Source organism: Crocuta crocuta, unplaced genomic scaffold (assembly GCF_008692635.1).
Source record: "Crocuta crocuta isolate KB4526 unplaced genomic scaffold, BGI_CrCroc_1.0 scaffold788, whole genome shotgun sequence".
Lineage (NCBI taxonomy): Eukaryota > Metazoa > Chordata > Mammalia > Carnivora > Hyaenidae > Crocuta > Crocuta crocuta.
The window spans coordinates 1,103,165-1,124,945 of record NW_027530636.1 but is presented as its reverse complement, the minus strand read 5'-3'; the positions used below and the strand labels follow the sequence as shown (position 1 = coordinate 1,124,945).

At 48.6% G+C, this 21,781-nt stretch overlaps 1 protein-coding gene and 1 long non-coding RNA gene across 2 annotated transcripts in view; one reads left to right on the top strand and one right to left on the bottom strand.

Annotated features, from left to right (window-relative positions):
* The window catches only part of SH3RF3 (SH3 domain containing ring finger 3), a gene marked incomplete at its 3' end in the record, with an annotated part of 106,240 nt that overhangs the window by 46,683 nt on the left and 37,776 nt on the right, over positions 1-21,781 (bottom strand). The gene's annotated exons all lie outside the window — the stretch shown is intronic.
* LOC144235153 (uncharacterized) lies at positions 16,084-19,189 on the top strand. The gene is made up of 2 exons (XR_013336153.1): positions 16,084-16,195; positions 18,887-19,189. It is a non-coding gene; the product is annotated as an uncharacterized LOC144235153 (long non-coding RNA).

Below are 21,781 nucleotides of genomic sequence, written 5' to 3'. Positions count from 1 at the left end.
CCTGGCTGTGGTTGAGAGCAGGGAGGGCAGAGCACTGGCTGGCTTTACAAAGCCAGCTGGGGCTCCATCCCTGCTTGCTCAGTCCTTTCTTCTCTCCACATATCATATCCCAAATTTCTAGTCCATAGACACTAGCTCTGTGTAGTTCCTAGGGGCAAAGACCCTGAGGACGGTCACTGCTCAGCTCTCGTCTGCTTTCTGAATGTGCCCCAAGCACAACTCCCCGGCCTGACGTGAAACAGATGGAAATTGTTAGGAGCCTGTTGTGTTCTTGCAGGTGGACAGGGATGTCCCCAAACCATCCATTTCTTCTTCTTCTTTTTTTTTAAAAATGTTTTTTATTATTTATTTCTAGGAGAGAGAGAGAGAGACAGCATGAGCAGGGGAGGGTCAGAGAGAGAGGGAGGCACAGACTCCGAAACAGGCTCCAGGCTCTGAGCTGGCAGTCAGCACAGAGCCCAACGCGGGGCTCGAACCCACGAACTGCGAGATCATGACCTAAGCAAAAGTCGGACGCATAACCGACTAAGCCACCCAGGCACCCCCATCCATTTCTTCTTAATGGTCTCAAAGGTGAAAAGGTCCCACCACTCTGAAGAAGCACCAGTCCTCATAAAATTTACTTCATGATCTGGGCTTCGGCCAGGGTTTTTCTGTGCGGCCAGTGAGGCAAGCACAGGCATGTCTGTCCCTGCCAGGCAGGCAAGGAGAGGTCTCTAGTGGCTCATGAGGAGTGGGCAGGGGTGGCGGGAAGGGTGCTTTCCTGACAAGCTACCCTGGGCAGGCTGGCACTGATGGTGGTGCAGTGCCCTGGATGTGCTCCTGCACTTGCCCTTACCACTGCAATAAAACTAGAAAAGAGAATTAGAAAAGGAGAAAGGAGGATCAGAAAAAGAAATATGCAATGTCAGGCCATCCAGAAGGCTGAGTGGGCCCCACCACCCCCTGGAATTTGAGATGCTGGCAACAGGGTCCCCACAGTTCTGCCACAATGTAGTGGGGGTGGGCTTCGGGTGCCAGCCATACACAGGAGGTACAGATAACATTCCCACCACAGGCAGAATGTCAGGGGTCAGTGGGGCTGAGCTGACCAACAAGTCTTGGAGACCCAGAGTTTCAGGGTGTCCAGGCAGAGCAAGCCACCCCAGGCGAGGTCCAGTAGGTCTCACATGAGTGCCATGGGGACAGATGTGGCCCTACAGGCCATATCCTATTTAGGGTCTGGGACAGGATGTGGCTTGGTCAGGACTGTCCACCTAGTCTTCCACCAGCAATGGAACATAGGGTGTCTAAATGAGGGGCCACCAAGGGCAGAGATGAGGGACACTGAAAGAGGAAGGGGTACACCAAAGACAAATCTCCCTTCTCCACATTTGGCCCAGCTCTGTTGCCCCGAGGGAGCTCCCAGAGTGTGCATGGCACCCCACATTCCCCCCTGCCTCATGCACTGGCAGGCTCAGCCTCCCTTGCACTGGGGCCACTTCCCAGGCTTAATGGACTTTAGAGGGGAGAGTCTCCTGCCTGAGAGGTCTGAGGAGGAGGCAGAACACAGGGCTCTCCTGGAACATAAACACAGCTGCAAACCAGGTGGGGGACAGAGAAGTTTGAAGGGAAGCCAAAGCAAAGGACCTGGAGTGTGCAGAGTTCATTCAGTGCTGAGGGTAAGGTACAATCCCAAGGTGCCAGTTTAGGGAAGAGGTGAATCAGCAGAGGCCCTGTGGGCAGCTGACACCCTCAGGGAAGAATGGGACTGAGCAGGCTCTTGGTGGCTGCAGAGGGCTCAGATGGGAACAGGGGTGGAGGTGGGGCTAGGAGGAGCAAGGAGGAGCGCAATGGAATCCACAAAGGTGGGAGGTCCTTGCAGGCAGGGAGCAGCAAACTGGAACCAGCTATGGATCTGCAGGTCCCCGGTGCAGGAGCCACATGCATGTCACAGGCTGAGCCTGCAATGTGGGTTCGATCAAGGGGAGGGAGGGCCATGCCACAAAGAGGGGCCATGCTTGCCCCACCTTCAGTGAAGTCTGACTTCAGGACTGGGTTAGGAAACCCCAGCCCTGGGACGGCAGAGGAAAACACCAGGTTCTCCTTCAGCACACACTACTAGGGTTTGCAGCTGGTGGCATTTTGATGAGTTAAAAAAAAAAAAAAAAAAAGGCCCCACTGAATTTAAGCAGTGAGAGCAGGGGATGCTTCATGTCCATAATGCTGAGTAGATCACACACACAGCAGTGGTGGATGGCCAGCTGCCTACAGTCAGCCCAGGAGCAGGGCTGCAGGCCCATCAGCATTTCCATTACAAATACCTGCCTTTCAGAGGGAGGTTTTGAATAACTCACTGTAGGCCCCAAAATGTGTGATCTAAATCCAGGATTATTTCCTTTGAAATGTTTCTTCCAACCAGGCTCAGCTGTTTTTGCTCTATTTTATGGCTTTATTCTGCTTCCTCAACAGTGCTAGCTCACAGAACCAACTGGTGGCTGCTGCCTCCCATGGCCCTCCGAGCAGCTGGTCTTCGGGAGCCCGGTGTTCTGCATCTCTGCTGCAAGGCCAAGAGGAACACAGAGAAGCAGGAAGCACCAGAGACAAGGACTTTCTTTTGCTGGCACTGGAGCACAGTCTCAATCCTTTCTGCCACGTGTCTCCATGTGGCACGTTACTACGTAGACATAACGGCACCAATAATGCTCAAGGCTGGGCTAAAATTACTTTGTTCTTCTCCAGAGCACCTGATCTGGAGTGTCTCACTTAGCTGCCCTGTGACTCAGCTGAGTTTTAGAAACTCCAGGATTTCTGAATACTGACAGAGCAGGAGGGCGCATGTCCAGAACGCACAGAGCAGTGATCTGAGGTGAGGTCTCAACAGCCAGCAGCGCTGCAAGGCCTGGCAGTACCCTGCTCTCTGGCGGCCACACAGCTCATCCCAACACTGGCCAGTCCTCAAGATGTTTCCCTAGCAGGCTGCTCATAGCCCACCATGCTGCCGTCCTTCTTGATGAAATTAGGATGTGAGGATAGCATGCCTACCTCACTCATGCCCACACTGGGCACTGAAAGGGAAGGCCAATAAATGTCCATCAAAGATAGGGGTTCTGAGTAAGCTGCAGGAGTGGGGAGGGCTGCTTCTGAGAGGTGAGTTCTCCACATGTCACCAGCAGCCTTAGGGTCCCTGACATCTCTGCAGTAGGCAAAGGACCCACCAATGAAAGACCCTCCCAAGGAAGAGACAGTTTAGTTTTATCTTCTTTACTGAATCTTTTTCTGTGACAAGTGGCTTCTTGTTGGATCCATATATACATGGGATCAACCACTCCTTTACCATCCTCCACTGGGTAGCCTGGCTTACAAGGCTTATCATGGTGGCAGGCAAACAGACTGTGGGCTGGCAGAGGTCATTCTGATTGCTGCAGCTCTGTGACTCGTTCCTGGAGGTGAAGCTCACTGTTGTGGGGAGCTGTCATCATCTCCCCAATAAGCTCCAATTAGTTGTGTCATGGGGTGCTTAGGGCTGCTGCCACCAATGCCATGCCAGTCCTTATGGGCCCATTACCACAGGACACCCTCACCTGCCAGCATCTGCTGGGGATGGCAGCTCTTACATCAAACCCCTTAGGTGGAGCCATGATTTCCCATTTCCTCAGACTCCAAGTGGGGCCAGTGTCTGCTCGCCTGCCCATACCCTCCACAGTGCAAGAAACCAGATGGCTCTGTCCTCCCCTGAGCAGGTGCTGCAGCCCTGCCTCATCGGCCTGAGGGATCCCACCTGGTTAGGACCCACCTGGGGTCCTAGGGGAGGGTCTAGGAGGGTGTGAACACTGAAGCTAGCCCCCTCACTCCCCCCACAACCAGAACGCTAGAATACTCTGTGAGTGGCTGTGAAGGGTGGTGTGTGGGGAGAATGAGTGCTTCCTGGGCTTGTGCCCCAGTATGATCCCCGCTCCACTCCAAGCCCCCCACCCTAAGATGCTCATCTGGAAATCAAAGAGCTCTGCTTCTCCATCTGCATGTGGCAGGTCACCTCATCTATTTCTCCAACCCACAGAGACAGAACACACAGGCATAAATTACGCCGTTTTCACCCCCTACACACACACACACACAAAATCAGGGATTAACTAATGTACCCAATAACTCCCATTTTGACTGTTTTTGGATGGGAATAGAAGATATTTACAAATTCCATACAAAATGAAAACAAAGTAGTGGCACCAACATGTGTGAGCCTCACTGGGTTTGCTCATGTATCTTGAGGATAGTCACTGGCACCTGGAAAGGAGGGCACCCACGGCAGGCCTGCCCCCTCCCACTCTGTAGAAGACCCTCTCCAGGGGCCAGCCCCAAAATCCAAACACTCAACCACTATATGCATTTCCTCTTCATGGAGTCCAGTCTTGAGGGTGGGACATACCGGTCAGCCACAGCCACACCACCATCACAGACTGTACATCCTCTTCTGGCTCAGGACCCTCTTCCCAGGATGCTGCCTCACCAACTCTGTCAGCTCAGATGCAATCTTTCCCCATACCACTCTTCCTCCAGCCCAGAAACATCTGCAAATGTAAGAACTGAAGGGTCTCTTCTTTCCATTGTTCAAACGGTTTCATAGGAATGCCTCTTAAATTAGAGTTAGTGCTGGCATTTTAGCTGCACGTGAATTTGGGGACCAGGTTAAATAAACAAGGCTCTCACCTGCAGGCTTACATGAGCCCTGAGCCCCCTTGGTGAGCCCAAGACTAGCAAAGGACTTTGGCACTTGGTCCAGGAAAGTGCCAGAGATGGGGGTCTGAGCAGAGCATGGTTACCCAGAAATCACCAATTCTAATCAAGAGGACTTTGTACTGAAGGTATTGTGGGAGGAATTTTTTAACGAACAAGATTGGAAAACCAGACATTCAGGTTGATATTAGATGTAATACAAAAGGAAGGACATGGTGAGGGGTTCCTCTGCAGTTCTCAAGCTAAATAACAGAGAAACCCCTCCATCCTAACCCAGAGGTAGAAGTACAGCCTTAACACATCCGCAGCATGGAGTGAGGGGCTTGTGATGGAGGCCTGAGGGAGGGAAGTGTCTTCCCTTTCTTGGAAATCCAGGAAACCAAACAGGTGATCATGCTGGAAAGCAGCTGTCACACAATTTAAAACAAAGGCAACCAATCAATGCATGTGCATAGCACATACTTTCTGAGCACCTGCTGTGTTCTGAGCTCTGTGTAGGTGCTGGCATACTATGGGAAACAAGAGATGCTGCTTGATAAAGCTTATCCTTCAGTGTGGGGTGAATTACCTAGAGAGCTTTTTAAAGATGCACATTTGGGTTCCATAGATCTGGTACGGCACCCAAGTTTCTACATGTCTACAAACTTGCATGAGATATCACTGTTGATCTCGCCAGACCCTCTTTGACTAGAACACAGACTGCTCTGCAACCTTGGCTTCACAGTGAAGCACTCACTCTCCCCACAAAAGAGCCACATGACCAGAAACAGCAGCTTTTCCTTGGCATTTGCCTTTAATACACTACTCCTACGCCTGGTGGTCTCAGTAGAGCACAAGTCACCATGCCTGCTAGTTGGCCTATTATTCCTGAGAGCTTCACAAACTCAGGAGTGGATGAAGAATGGCTTTTACCTGCCCGCAACTTTTGTCAGGAAAAATCTCGGGAACCTCCCTCTTCACTGAAGTGGGCAGGCAGAGACAGCCAACTGCACTTTGATCTGTGCTTATTTGTAAAACACTCCATTCTTTACGAGGCTAAATCATCAGTAGGGGTGAGTGAGAACAAATGGTTTCCTTTCAGCTCTGGCACCCCTCACCCTCCTCTCCAAAAGCTGTGTCTGGAATACAATGCCAAAATGAGGGCCCTGGACTACTAACTGAGCACGTCAAAGCAAGAGGCCTGGGGATAACCACCAGTCAAGCACATCTGAGACCCACCTTCATTGCCACAAGGCTTATCTCACCCTTGTATCCACCATCCAAGGTAGACATGGCCATTTTACAGATGAGAAAACTAAGGCTCCAAGTAAAAGTTGAAGTGTCTTGTTTCAAATCACACAGTTAATAAGCAGCAGGATTGCAAATGCTCACACCCTTTCCACCACAGCTCCCTGGATCTACCATCATTCACTTTTTACCGTAGAGTGTGGGGATGCTTTTCTGGTACAGATACATCCTTGGGTTAAAAAACTATTATAGCTATTGAGGTGTATCCATGCACTTGCCCATTAGAGGAGGTTGGGTTCATTTTAGAAATTCAAATCGTTCTTTAAAAACTAGACTTTTTTGGGAGCATGGAAATTAGGTCGGGCAAAAGTCTCACCCTGGGAGGACCCCACCTGCAGTTATCAGGTGCGACCTCACGGGCCTGTTAACACTGCTGAACTTTTTTTACGGGAAACGTTGAACTCTAGACATCTATAATACCATGTGCCAACACTGGACCAACATTCTCCCATACACTAAATAATATCTGTTGTACAACTGGTACAGGAGAGGCTTTTTATCTTGAAGGGGGTCCCCACCCTTAGAATTAAACATTTTATGAGGGGGTAAGCACTGTGGTGGTGTCCTGGAAGCCATCATCTGCTGCTGGCACTCCTGCATGTGACCCACACATGCACAGGACAGTTGCCTCTTTTCTCTTCTCTCATGTTCCCTTCTCAAGGTGGCTAAGGTAGACAGGAGAGGCTGTAGTTGCCAAAGTGGACTGGTGAACTAAAGCCATTATTCAGGTAACTGAGGCTTAAAACAAGAAATATGCAGCAACTAAGACAAAGGTGTAGACAATAGGCTCATCTTGCATATAAAGACTGAGCACAGGCAAGGATTTTGGAAGACACGATCCTAAGAATCAATGTGAGGGGTGGGGAACAGTGTTCATTCCAACATTCTGTTATCACGAACTCCACAGAAGCCAGGGCACTTCCCATGAGGGGTGGACCGCACCATTCTGCCAATCCCTGGGAAAGCTTGCAGGCAGGGGCTGTCTACATGCCTCCTCGGGCTAGCAGCTCAGGGTAAGGGAAGCTGGACTAAGTAAGGACCACCTTGGCGAACTTCCCCACCCCTTGTCCTTTTGCAGACAATAGTGATATCCGCATTGTAACTTTCTGTGGCCACTGCGCTGCCCTGACAGCATCTTCCTGAGGTCAGAGGGGCCCCTGGTCCTCCACAGACCCCTGCAACATGGCGGTGAGCCCAGGCAATGACCTTACTGCCATTACTGCACCCCTGTGGGCCTCTCAAGTTGCCCTGAGACAGAAAGTCAGTGTGTCCCTTTTTGGGGAGCAGGTCCCTCCACTGCACAGAAACTACACACCCTACTCCCTTTCCCTCAGCTTCTGCTCAAGGTTGCCACCCCTCCCTTCTTGGGCACCCCAATTACCACAGGGAATGAGGCTTCCCTTTCTTTGAATTCAGCCTCTTAATAGTGGGTTATGTTCCCTGACTGTGCCAGCAATTACACTCTCGATTTGGTAGCAAAGCCCCCACAAAAAGGAAGATTCCAAAAAGAGTCTGATAAACCAATTAAAGTAAGAAAACAAAACTAAGAACGTGCGAAACTCAGAAAAAGACTCATAAGCAGCCAAGTTATGAAAGCACCTTAGTAGTGTGTGTCCTGTAAGCAAAGGGACCATTTATTGGAAGTTTTGAGATTAGTGCAGGGACTCTGTCATAATTCCTCCTAAGATAAAACTTAAAAGGAAAAAAATGGTTGTTTTTCAGCCAAGGAGAGGAACACAAAGGCACCATTTATTCTCTATTTTCTGCAAGAAGTCCCCACGGGGACAGCTCTCTGCTGGGTGGTGGCAAGACCTCAGGCTGTCCCCGCAGGGGCACATATGGTCTCCTCAGAGATGCACCAGTTCTGGGAGAGCGCCCTGCCTGGAGTGTGCTTGCACATGCATTTCTGACCATTTTAGGCCAGCACCAGAATAAATAACCTCACAGAAGTCACAGATCTTAGGCAGCTGAGTAAAGGAGGAGGAAAGAACCATAAAGAGATGGTACTGGCCCAGATTTCAGAAGGTAGGTGGCAGCTTCACCAACAAAGTGACCCATCCAGGGCCTTGTAACCTTACCTGCAGGAGTAAAGGACACAGCGCCAGTAGATTACATCTATTTTCTAGTCTACCACTATATTATGTACATCATAAAACATACACATAATAGAAACTGAAACTTACAATGCAAAAAAATTAAATAATAAATTTGAAAAAAGTTCTAATATTTCCTTTCCTTACAGAGGTTTTGAGTCCCACTTTGAAGATCTCTAGCGTAGAGTAGTGGTTTTCAAACTATCAATTTAGTGGGCCCTGACCAGTGTTTCTTAAAAGATGAACCAGATGAAAAGAGAAAATACCAGAACACACACATCACATGTGCTAAGGGTAAAAGTAGTTCCAGAACACATTGGTTTAATTTCAACATACATACCACTGTATACCTCAGGTCAGGATGTAAAATGCATTTCTTATCATGCGTCACATTCTAAAAACGTTGAAAGCCATTGACATCAAGGGAAACAGAGAGATATTTCCACGTCAAGAAATTAAAATCCTCTTTCCCCATCTGCATGGGCTGAAGGTGTGGTGTGGCACCCCGGCCTGCCACGTGGTGCTCTCAATAGACATCCGGAGAGCCCTTCTGGGGGCACCCAGGCACCACGGGCTCCCTGCAGAGGACATGGGCTTGGAAACACCACTTGCCTCTGAATCCACCCAGCCCTTTCTGCTCCTCTCTGGCAACATGCATCCTTGAACATACACACCAACTGTACTCAGGTTTATGGCCACAAGGGAGGCACTGATGGCCTTATGTGTCCTCACAGACCTTGGGGGCCTGTGCATCCAAAGTGGGGTCCTGCCCTACATGGTGCATCTCTGGGACTGGAAACCAACTCCCAAGAGTGAAGAACAGAATCTTATGTGGCCAAGAGACTCAGGGTGCTGCCTGTGGCAAGCTCCAGTGTGGCAAGGGATTGAGAAGTACCCGGTCGTGGTTAGTGGAAAGCTGGCCAGGCCATCACTGAATTGTTCTGCTGCAGCCTTGACATGCTGCCTGCTACTTCTTCACCACTTAATTTTAAACAGCCTTCAACCATTTACAGGGCCTCCAGACAGCATGCATCTCCTCTTCCACCTTCCCTCTTTTTCTGTCTCCATCTCTGCCTCTGTCTCTGTCTCTCTGTCTCTGTCTCTCTGTCTGTCTCTCTGTCTCTCTCTCTGTCTCTCTCTCTCTCTCTCTCGATCTCAGGGCAATCTGCGTAATAAGACCATCAAGATCTGAGAGCTGATACAGAGTTTTGAAATTTAGAATCTACTTCTTTCTCTTGTAAACAATCATCTCACTTAACAGACTGTTAGTGAGCTTTGTGCCAGGCACACAATAGGTGTTCAACAAATACCTAGTCAATGAAAGGATATAGCTAACATGAGCACTTGTATGCAATAATGTCTACTTATTGAGTAGGATCTAAATACTGTGTTCCATACTTTCACCTGTGCCCTTATCAACCCCTTTGGGCAGCTGAAACTCACACCCCACTTTGCACACACCCACTCAGCAGCTAAAAGAAGGGGGAGTGTTGGAGCTGGCAGACCAAACATTCTCGTGAGCCCGGGGTCTAAGCTTCCAGTTAGAGTCCACTTGGTTCACATCAGTCACCCACCAGCTGTCACACGTGAGCTGCACACAGCAACATGTGGCCGGGGAAGCTTTTTCATGGAAAGTACGTTCTTTAGGGATACATCTCACAGTTGCAAAAGGGGTGCGAGAATATTTGGAATTCATAAACACAAACTGAATGAAAGATCAATTAGAGAAAGATTGGGCTAAGTGAAGAAGGAACTTAATTTCAGTAGTTACAAACAGCGGCCAAAATGACATGAGTATTTTAAGGTAGGGGAGAGGCACAGGCAGGAATAAGAACATGTGTGTGTGTATGTATGTGCTGTGTGCAAAGGGCCTCAAGTCAGTGCTCATGTCATGGGGATTTCAGGCCAAACAGGAGTAAGAATGTGTCCTGAAGTCTCTGTTGACAGGGTAGAGATGGCTCTGCAGAGTTCTTACAGAAGTTCTGAGGAAGATCTGGGCAGGGCTGTTTGGGACTCCTGGGTCAGGAGGCAGTGGGGACATGACCAGATGGACTCTCTGGGGGAGGAGAGACACCCAAGCCCCTGGGTTTGGTGCTACAGAAGTAGGGGATCTGATTACTGAGTGCACACGTATTAGACACCTGCTGCATGCCAGGGATTTTGCTTGGCATCAGTGAAGAAGAAAACAGACAAAACCCCTGTCTTCATGGAGACCCAGCCATAAGTAATTAAATATACAGGTTTATTTAGTATATCGGATGGTGAGGAGTATATGGAGAAAAAAATAGGAAAGGAGGCATGCTGGATAAGGAGGATGAGAAAGGCCTCCCTGACACAACACCTGAAGGAAAAGAGCAATGCTGACAGTGAGGGGAAATGTGATGGGCATGGGAACCACAGGTGCAAAGGCCCTGGGGTGGGAGCAGGGCTGGAGTGTCTGAGGAGGAAGGCAGAAGCCAGGATGACTAGAGCAGACCTGTGGGCAGAAATGAGGTCAGAGGTGACAAGGATCAGTGGGGCAGTCCTGGCTCTCCTCTGAGTGAGGTGGGAGGTCTGCAGCAGCAGAGGCACATGTGACATGCATACAGCAGGATCCCCTGACCCCTGGGCTGACAGTAGGGCCCACGGGCTCTGAAGCTACTGCAACAATGTCAATGGAAAATTCTCACAATTTAATGAAAAAAAGTAAGATGGAAACTCTGATGTAGCATAATCCCAAATTTATTCACAATATATGTAAATTTATACATAGAAAAGAATAAAGGAAATAAAACAATATGCTAACAACATTTCATTTTTTTCCTATACGCCTATTTATATTTACTGGTAGGATTATAGGGGAGCTTAATTTCCTTGCTTATATTTTTCTGACTTTCCCTGTTTTGAACAATAGCCTTGTATTCGTTTTACAATCACAAAGTGATTAAAAACAAAAGAGAAGATTAGGTTGGGTTATTGATAGACCTACGGTGAGATTTCAGGAGTTGTGGCACTAACATACTTTTTCATTTTGTAAAAAACGTGTGAGATACCATACAAGACTTTGGTGTTGTTTAGTTTAGTGAGATGCAGTATGTCTTAGGAGCAGGACGTTTCAGGGAAGGTCTAGCAAAAGTTCCCTCCTCCTTGGTGGCTTGGCCTCCAGCCCAGTGGAATGGTGTCTTGGGTATGGAAGCACTGGCCTGGCTGTCACATCCAGAGTCCGAGGGAGCTTTTCCTGGCATAGTGCTCTGGTGGAAGGCTGCCAAGAGGGCATCAGAGGCTCAAAATGGAAGGAAGATGGAAACCTAGAGAGGTTAAGCAGAGGACGGAGCCGAGGCCAGCAAACCAGCCCCACAGGCCAAGTGCAGCTACTGCTTGTTACTGTATGTAGTTTGGGGACACAGCCACACCAGCTTACCTGTTGTTTCTGACTGCTTCTGCCTTACAAATCAGAGTTGCGAAAAAAATGTGCCAAACCCTGCACTGGTATGGCGCACTTGCTGGGCCTCTGCGCCTGTCTCCTCCCTACCTGACTGCTGAGGGCAGGTCTGACACAGTTGAACTTTTAACAGACATAAAGTTGAAGGATGAAACCGNCGAGGCCAGCAAACCAGCCCCACAGGCCAAGTGCAGCTACTGCTTGTTACTGTATGTAGTTTGGGGACACAGCCACACCAGCTTACCTGTTGTTTCTGACTGCTTCTGCCTTACAAATCAGAGTTGCGAAAAAAATGTGCCAAACCCTGCACTGGTATGGCGCACTTGCTGGGCCTCTGCGCCTGTCTCCTCCCTACCTGACTGCTGAGGGCAGGTCTGACACAGCGTTGAACTTTTAACAGACATAAAGTTGAAGGATGAAACCACATTATCCAGTTCCAGCAACCACCACCATTCTGCTGTTCCTGTTTCTTGTGCTGCCTGCCACCCCACCCCCCATAATGATTTTCTGGAGTATTTTAAAGCAAACTGCAGAAACCATGTAATTTCATCTGTGACTGCTCAGTGTGTGTCTCTGGCAGATGGAGCTATCCAGTGTCACTGGTCCATCTCCAGGGACCAGGGGGAGGGACTCTGTTCCAAAGCTGTAGGTCCCCCGGGTGGGGGGCATGGTGGTGGTGGCAGCCATTCTAGGCAGGGCTGTTGGTTTTCCAGTCTCCACTCTGGTGGGTGGAGGTCTCAAGGTCTAGATCAGAGAGTGAAGAAGTAGCAGGTTCCCTTACTTCCAGATCTGATCCATACTCTTCCACTGAGATTTAACTGTAATGAAGTTAACCTTTGAACTTCCATCACTCAGACACTCATCTTTTTCTCAGCTGGACCCAAGAACAGGATGCGAAACTTACTATGACAGAAAAACCCCAATGATAACCCCACAAATTCTCCCCCAAATTTATGTATTTAAGAACATGTTAACATAGGAACTGTGTTGCCAATTCAGCAGTGAGAAACTGCAAACAAGGGCAGAATTTCAACTATGTATTCATCCCCGTCTGAATATGAAAAGGTTTACAGAAGTGTAAATTGACCCCCTGGGGATTATTCTTCTGAACCTGATCCTGGACCTGGCTTTCTGCTTGGCCTGCATGTGTAGCAGCTCAGCCTGCATCCTCAGCACTGGGACCTGCTCCGGGAGCAGGCTGGGAAGGCTTGGGTGCCTCTAGCTCAGCCCTGGGATCAGAGCCGCCTTCCTCTGCAGGTGACTGGTGCCACCCCCCCCAGGGCCTGTGCTCCCCTGCCACACCCTCACTGAAGTACTGACCTTAGGGTCTGTTGACCCTTTTCTCAAAGCTTGATTATTCCAGACAAGGCTCCCTTGCCCTACACAGTTCATGGATGCTTATTCTCCAAACGATTGTTTTCCTTTACTCTGAATGAAAGAGAAGACTATTCCAAATAATTTTTTAAGGCATTAAAGTTGTTTTTCGTTATTCATATAATAGGACTCAAACACAACACACTAACAGTAAAATACAATTTTGCAATAAGACCTTGTCTGCTTCTTCTTCCTGCTCTCTACACAGGGGGTCTAACAATAATGTGAAAAGTAATGCTATTTTCTTTTCTTTTTTTAAACTTTTTAAAATGTTTATTTATTTTGAAGGAGAGTGTGAGAAGGGGAGGGGCAGAGAGAATCTGAAGCAGGTTCCAGGTTCTGAGCTGTCAGCACAGAGCCTGACATGGGGCTTGAACGCACGAGCCTTAAGATCATGACCTCAGCCGAAGTCAGACACTTAATCGACTGAGCTACCCAGGTGCCCCAGTAATGCTATTTTCTAACTCCTAGGTCTCACTCTGTGCCAGCCAGTGCTGTATGCACTTTACTTAGGTTACTGACTTAATCCTCACCAGAGCCCAGTGAGGTAGGCAAGTGTATTATGCCCAGGATACAGATGAGGAAACTGACGGCCAGGGAGGGGGAAGTTTGTTGGGTGACAGAGCAGGGGTGAGCCCAGTGGATTGGTGCTATGGCTAGCCCTCTGCCAGGGTAGGGAGGGGTCTGTACAGCAGAGGCAGTGAGCAGGGCAGAGGTGAAGCCAGGCAGGTTCCATGGGTCCACGGGCTGTGGTGAGGAGTCTGGATTGATTCTAAGAGTCACCGGCTCCACAGGAGGACTTTCAGGAGTGAGGCCACCCAATTTACCTTGGTTACTGTGTGAAACGGATCTTAGAGACATCACCTTAGACTGCAGGGTGGCTGGGAGAGGGTGAGAGGTAGCATTCCATGTACTGAGGGGCCCAAGACCCCAGAGGGTCTGACCACTGCAACTTAAAACCTTTTAGTTCAGAAGGTTCTTTCTACATTCATGTTACACTAACAAAGCCCCCTAGGTCAAAGCAGGGATGAGCTTATGAATAACAAGGAGAATCAGGGAGAGTCAGTGGACTGAGGATAAAGGTTGTATGCAGAGTGGTGGGCAGGTCTAGAGGAGAGACAGACCCAAACTCAAACCCCCCGCTTACAGCAAACCTGGACATCCTGAGTGGCCTGGGAGACCCTGTAAAGTCTGCCTCCCACTGTCTGCTCGACTTCACCCTACTTGGACTGGTCTGTCACTCTGGCCACCCCTCAGCCATGAGCCAGCTCAGGCCACCACCGGGAACCTGAACTCCTCACTCAGAGATCACTTTGCCCCTGGGCCTTCCAAGCATGCTAATGAAAATTACAGTCCCCTCCACCTCATGTCGGTCCCCTCTTTGGCAGCTTTATTTTTCTCCATAGAAAATATACTACCCTCTAGAATTTGTTTCTTTTCCCTACTGTTTGTCTCCTCCCCCTACAATGTGGGTTTCAAGACATTTCTCTTCTGCTTTGCTGTCAGCTGCATCTCCAGGACCTGGCACATGGCAGGCACTCCATGAATAAATGAAGGAATGAAGGGATGGGTGAATGAAGAAACGAATGGTGGTGAAAGGTATAGCCCACAGAGCGCCATAGTAGTGGAAACATGCTGTTTCAGCCAAGGGCTAAGATGTGCTCACAGAAACCTAATGCAGAAGGCACAAACAAATCTCCAGCTCTTGACAACCACTCTGGCATCGGCAGGTGTGTTTCTATTTTACAGGCGAAGTCGCCCAGACTGAACATGGCCGCATTTGCTCTCCTTGGAGACACTGGCCAGGGTACTTCTCCTAGAAAGAAGGGCAGTGCCTTTGTCTATGGGAGGCCAGCCCGGAGTACAAATGTTTATGGCAACTTGGAAGTCTCTAGAATCTCATTAAGATGGTTTCGTAGAGAGGCCAACATAGCTCTGCAGTGTGCTGAGGGTCTATGGGCAGGGAGGCAGGCAGGAAAATCCCTGAAAACAGACAACTGGGAAAGTGTGGTCGACAAACTAAGTCTTTGTCCCAGCTTGTGACAGGAGAGTCCTCAGTAGCTTCAAACTGTAATTCTTAATTGCTCTCACTTTGAATATTTGAAAGAAACAAAAGTAACAGAGAATAGCTTTGAGTTTCTCTGAGTAAGTCAAGCAGATATAAGATGAAGCCAGAATTAGCTGCATTTTCTCATTTTGCAATAATTGGTTGAATTGTGTAGCTATAGAAAGTCTCTCAATATGCACATGCACGGTTTGAGTATTTTACCTGAATCTTAAAAATGTCTGGGCCGCCAGCAACTTACATCCCCTCCTTTCCAAACAGGAAGCATTAATAAAAGGTAACAGGAAAGAGCTGTATAATGACATGTGAGGGATTTTCCAACTGGCACACAGGGTCAGTCTTGTTAATAATTCATTGTCAAATTTCTGAACTAATGGTGAGGCAGCAGTTTGGACCTGCCTGCAGGGCAGATCTCCCCACTAAAGTGTGGTCAGCTCTGGAGGGAAGACACCGGAGTCCCCTAGTGACCCCGGTGACTCCAGATGAATGTGTTTGCTTCCAGATACACAACCAGACACGCTGCTCCTTCTGCACTAAACACAGGCCCTGAACCTTAGCCAAGAAATATTTCACTGTCACCTTATTAACACCCAGAGTTAAATCTCTCCATAGCTAAATGTATTCTCATTGTCACATTTGAAAAACAGCTACCACTACCATGGCCTAGGGAAAAGGGGGGCTTATAAGCAGGACTCTGCCTGGGTAGGTGGCTCCCCCATTGATGGCCAAGGCCCATCCTTAGGACTAAGTGGAATCTAACAAAACAAGTTTCCTCCCTAACTTCCTTCTTGGGCCCACCCAGACCTGCTGCATCAAGCTCTCTGTGGCTATGATCTGGAGCATTCCAGGTGATTTTAATGTTCACTAAAGTTTCTGAGCCACTGGCCCAGATTACGCCAAATGGAAAGGTAGAAATAATGAGACAGAACAGGAATGTGCAAAGCTGAGAAAAGGCAGCATATTGTAGTTGTGGTGGAGGAAGGGCAGGTGGGTGTAGACAGTTCAGGACAGCCTGTGGGGGAGCAGTGTGAGGAATCTGTCTCCCTGAGTAACAGGAAGATGAAGACAGAAATAGTCTGAGGTCACAAAGGGCCCAGTGGAGGGTGCTCCAGTTTGCTGAAAAGAGAATCCATCCCTCACCTACTCCATATGCTGGATCATGACTGCCCATGAGAGTGACATGTGAGGGGGAGGAAGAAAAGGGGCAGGAGCCAGAGGCAGAAACGGTCGCACAAGTACATGGTAAGCAGGCTGCATTTCCCATTGGACGAACTTGAGGCCAAGACACAGATGAGAGGCTTAGACACCAAGGGCAGGAATGATGGTTCTTTGCTAATGTCACCTGCATTTTCAGCTGATCCTGGACTGAGACATTTTCAGTCCCTACTTGATCTTGAAGATGGAAAATCATGTAAGCCTTTTCTTGCTTTCTTCTTGGCCTGCCTGCAGCTGCACCTCTCAGGCTTGGGCAAGAATGCGAGGCTCCTCCTTATTCCCATAGATGCTCCTGGTAAGACTGGTGAGCGAGGACAGGTGGGTTCCCAGGGACCTCCTAAGTCCTACGTGCTGCAAGCATCCCAGCCAAGACCTTTCCAGAAGTGGCCGGAGGGTTGGTTTACATGCTTTGATTAGTTGTGTGAAATATTGGCTCACAAGCCAACAATATTGTACAAATTGCCTATTTTGGGCCAGCACAATGCCAAGACCAAGATGGGAAAAAGTTATGTGTTATAGGGTTTGGCTCCTTACATTTGTAGTTAGGGAGACAAACAACAACACACCCAGAAATTATGGAATGTACAATATTATATTATAAAGATGTCAACTTCCCAAGTAATTAAAGCCAGGGTGAGCTGGTACCTATGCACTTGTCCATTTTTGTTGGGGGAAAAACCCAATGATCACACATATGTGTGCATGCATCATGCCTTGGGGTGCAGATGCTGGCAGGAAAACATGGAGACCCAGATTGTGGCTGGGCCAAATGTATGAAACTGAAGTCTTACTTTTCTGTGGAATTGTCTTGTTTCTTTAAGTCATTCCTCCAGCAGTAAAGTAAGGGAAATTGGTGGAGGTAAAGCACACTGCCTGTTCTCCTGACGGGCCCAGGACTTTGCCTCCTGGACCACTTTACTCAGATACAGAGAAAACATGGGATGCCGGGAGCTGTCCTGCCTGGCTCCTGACTAGTTCCATCTGCTCCACCCTCCTTCAGCTTGCTCAGCCAGTGCTCTCTTTGGTAACTGGAGTTGCCTGTTAAGTGCAGTAAGTCTTCATGAAGGGACAGTCCAAACATGGACACAGAAATGCAGACAGGACTTGTAGTCAAGTCAAGATATGGGGGAGTACCTATGCCAGCTGCCCACTGTTGTGGATGCTTGTAAGAAATGGGCCAGGCAACAAGAAAAAAATAAAACAAACTTTAAACAAAATGGCACACACACACACCCCCATTCAATGGCAGAAATCCCTGAGAAGTTTCTTTCCTGTGTCCTTCCTGAGGTCTTTTCCCCACATTGCTTCTGATGAAGTGAGCTCAGGTGTCCTGAGCTTGTCTCAGGGGAAGCAGGGGCACATTGGAAGGGAGGAAATGGAGGGAGAGCACATGACAGTGTTTGGAACTTGGTGGTCACCAGTATCCATAGTAAACAATCCCTCAAAGGCTTTCCACCAGTTCCTCGTCTCTCTAAAAAGCCCTCGATTACTTATTCTTGGCACTGGAGCTGGGGACAGGCAACACAGGAGACCGCAGCTGACCTGCAGCTTTCCTGTTCTGCCAAAAATACCCCTGTGGTTCTAACTCTCTCATCCCTATTTACCTTTTCCCCCAGTTTTACTGAGATACAGTTGACACTCTACCAATTTATGGTGTACAACATAATGACTTGTCACCTTTATTTCAAAATTCCTGAACCGTCACAAGTTGACACTTAGCCTAGATGGGGCAATATAGATCTGACATGGTGAGAACAGATCTATGAAACATGGCTTTCAGACACGGTGGGTAGGCATCAGCAGCTCAGGACAGGAACTTCTGAGAGAGGTGAAGCCTGCCACCTGTAGCTTCAGGTCCTCCTGGAGTTGAGAGGAGGGCAGTTTGGCTCTCAGGAGGCAACAGTGGCTGGTGTCAGTGGGCCTGAGTCCTCGAAAGGAGAAATCTGCAGAGCTCCGCCCACAAAGTTCCTAGCTGAGTGTTGATGAGGGCATTCATAGGAAGAAATTACCCAGAGCTGGGGAAAGAACCACCAAAAGGGGAAGACAGAACAATCCCTGAGGCCCACACAAAGCTGGGAACAGTTTGCATTCCCACTTTCGAGAGTGAAAACCTCATAAATCACAGGGCATGGAGTGGAGAAGATTACAGCTTTGGAAGTGGAGATAATTAGCTCTACATTAGAGGCTGCCCTACTCCTTCGAAACAGAGCTTAAAAGCAAGGCTCAAAAGCATCAAACTGTTTGTAAGTGACCTAGTGACATCCCAGAACAAAGCTTAAGAATGTCTGTAGGAACAAAAAAACATCTAGCACTGGAAAAGGCAAAATTCACAAAGTTGGCATCCAATTAAAAATATCAGGCATGCAAAGAAGCAAGAAAATGCAATCTGTAAACCTATTTTATAGATATTTATAGAGGAGAAAAATAAGTCAGTAGAAATAGAACCAGAAACAACACAAAAGATATAAATCATAGATGAGCATGTTGGAATATTTACTCTGACTATACTTCCAAGCTTGGGTGTTGAGAGGTACAGAGGACATAAGAAAAACTCCAATCAAACTTCTAGACATGGAAACACAGTGTCTGAGATGAACTCCCCAAGACACTCAAACTGGCCACCAAACTGCCTGCCAGGGGGGTGGGCTGCTCCTATCTGTCTGTGCTTCTCACTTGCCAGTTCCCTTCACTGAGGTTGCTTTTCATCTCCTTCCACAGACAGCAGGAATTTCAGCAGCATGCCTCAAATGAAATCTCTCTACAGGAAAGAATGGGTGAGGTTTGGTTAAATGTGCTACATACAGAAGATGTGTCGCCTCTGTGGTAAGTTCTGGGGTCAGACCCACCCACCAGCCTCCACAGCAGCAGACCTGGCTCCAAGGGCAGAAGAGTCTTGGGGGAATAGCTGCAGCCACATGAAGTCACCTCATTGGCTTTGCAGTGAAACATGAAGACACAGCTGCATGTCATTGGTTTTAAAAGTGCATCAGAGTGAAATGTTATTAAAGCCTTATAAGACTACTAACCTGGTGCTTGGTGGGGGGCATTCCTGGGTGCCCGTGAGTACCTGGCATCAGCATCAATGTTTCCAGACCCCACCTGTCTGCACACACTGAACTACCCTGACAACAACCCATGGGAGAAAGAGAAGCCAAGTCAGAGAGACATCAGCAGCTGTCAAGAACCTTCCACCTGCTCCTTGAGAAGTGCTTGGATACAGATGCCAGTGGCTGTAGGACCATTACTTTCATTTGTGTGATGTGGAACCATCCACACGGGGCCCCCACCTACCACCTCACTGGATCCTCCTGACAGGACTTTCTGATATGGTTTTAGCCACATTGCGAAGCAGGGGGAATGTTCAATGCAGAAGCTTCAAACAGCAGAATAAAAGCCAGGTAAGCAAGCCTCTGCTTGCAGAGTCCTTACCTAGAGCAACAGGCCTTCCAACCCTGGGCCCAACATTCCCAGAAAGGAGGGAGTAGCAGGTCAACTGGGAGCAGGAAATGAGAAGTCCCTTTTACCCTCACAATGTTCAGATTATTTCCTGAGATGCTGGCTTTCCCTGTGAGGAGCAGAGGGAATCCGTAGAAGGAAGGAGACACAGACCAGGAGTGACGAATGAGAATGAGGTCCCCAACCAGAAACACATCTGTGAATCTGCCCACCCAGGGTCCCACATACAGCATAGGGTCTGTGGAGGACGCTGAAGGGGAGGGAGAGGTCTCTGAGCTCCTGTGTCTATGCTGCCTTCCCCAGGAACCTTGGCATGAGCATTCCTTTAGAAGCCAAACATGCTCCTCATTTCCCCTCTGAAAACACACTGCCTGCCCTGGTCAAGGATGCTGGAAAACCAAGACAAAGTTGATGAAATCATGAGCAATCTCTGCTTTGCATCAGGAGATGGCGAATCCAGTGGGTAGAATGGCTGCCCACAACGTTAGAACAGTAAAGAGCATGTACAATTAAACCTCAGAGTTATTTTGTTCCCAACAAAAGCTGTCAGTTGTGCCAATAAGTTATTACCAAATGTTTTAATACCATATTTAGAGATGGAGGTTCAAAATAATACTCTTTTTGTAAAATCTGAAGTGACAAGGAGACAAGTGTGTTACATGAGCAAGATGAGCTGAGTTCAACATTGTAATCAACTGAAGCTTGGAAGCAAACTGTCTAACAATGTACAGTGTAATTATGGTGTTGAAGACAAGGACTCCCAAACGGGAGACAGTTGTCATTAGTAAGTACCACTGCAGTTTTTGGTACTTCATTTATTTGGCTAACTCAAGATTTTCATTTCTGCCTCCATTGGTTTTCCAAGATCTAGAAACAGCATCACATCAACAGTTTCCCCTAACATCACATAAGGATTAATTCAACATCAGGACCGGGGCTTATGAGTACTGACACCAACAGAGGGCTGGGGTCTGGTTCTTCAAAGTCAGAATGCTCTGGGTTCCTGTTAGCCCTGGGATGAGGGTGCCCCCCACCTCACTTTCCGGAGCCTGGCCCAATTCCCCCATCTCTCACACCGTCCAGAACACAGGCCCCCTCCCCCCATGAGCCTGCAGATGCTCCAGGCCTCCAGTGCCCTGAGGACGTGGGGCTCCTCCCTCACTTGTGGGAGGTTACGAAGGATTCACTTGGGAGTAGGAGGGCAGGAAACACAGCACAGAAGGGCTGTGCTGTCCTGCAACAGTGGGAGCCAGAGGACAGACCCACCATGTGCCCACACTTTAGCTCCAGGTTTGAGAAACAGGCTTTCTGCAGAAGCCACTCTGGGGTACACCTAGCTAACCACTGTAGGGTGATGAATGACAGAGCTATCTTTGATGCATTTGTGGTATCAGACGGAAACAAAATGAAATTCAGCAGGTACTCAACCTTCAAATTCCATCTTCCAGCCCCTCGGACCTGTTTGGACCTGGGCTTCCTCCCATCATTACCCATAGCCTGGGAGCCTTCTTTCTCCTGAGTTAACTCTTCTTTCCAAACTGTCTCCCCTGGTCAGCATTCTGGCTCCACAGGCGGCGGCCAGAACCTTCAGCCCCTAGCAGTACCCTGCAGCCCAGCACACATGTCCCACTAGCACCCCCACATGGCTGGGCCCCAAATCCAGGAGCCCTTTGCCTACCCTTCACTTCCTCCCTCAGCTCCTGCATCTCTTCCACATACCCCCACCATCTTTCCCTGGCAAAGTCCCACATGGCCTCTGTTCTCAAGTCCTGAACCTTATCATTTACAACAAATAATATGCCAAGTATCTGAATTAAGAACAACTCAGCATAAAGTCCAAACATCCACCCAGGCCTCAGTGTGCCTCAGAACCTCCCTCTGCATTTACCTAACTTCCCCCATTCACCTCCTCCTCCCTCTGAAGGGCAGTTTTCTCTCCAGTCTGTCAAGGTGGACCCTCCTCCCCTCCTTTGTCTCTTCTCTAGGTACCAGTTATCAATTATCCCCTGCTATCCCTTGGGTTTTATCTTTCCCCTCTCCTATTCTCCCCTTAGGCTGCCCCATCCAATATAGAACTGAGAAGCGTTCCCGGGACTCTGATAACCGCTTGAGATGTGCCCCTTTCCTGGCTCTCTGCCAGAGACCTCACTTCTCTGC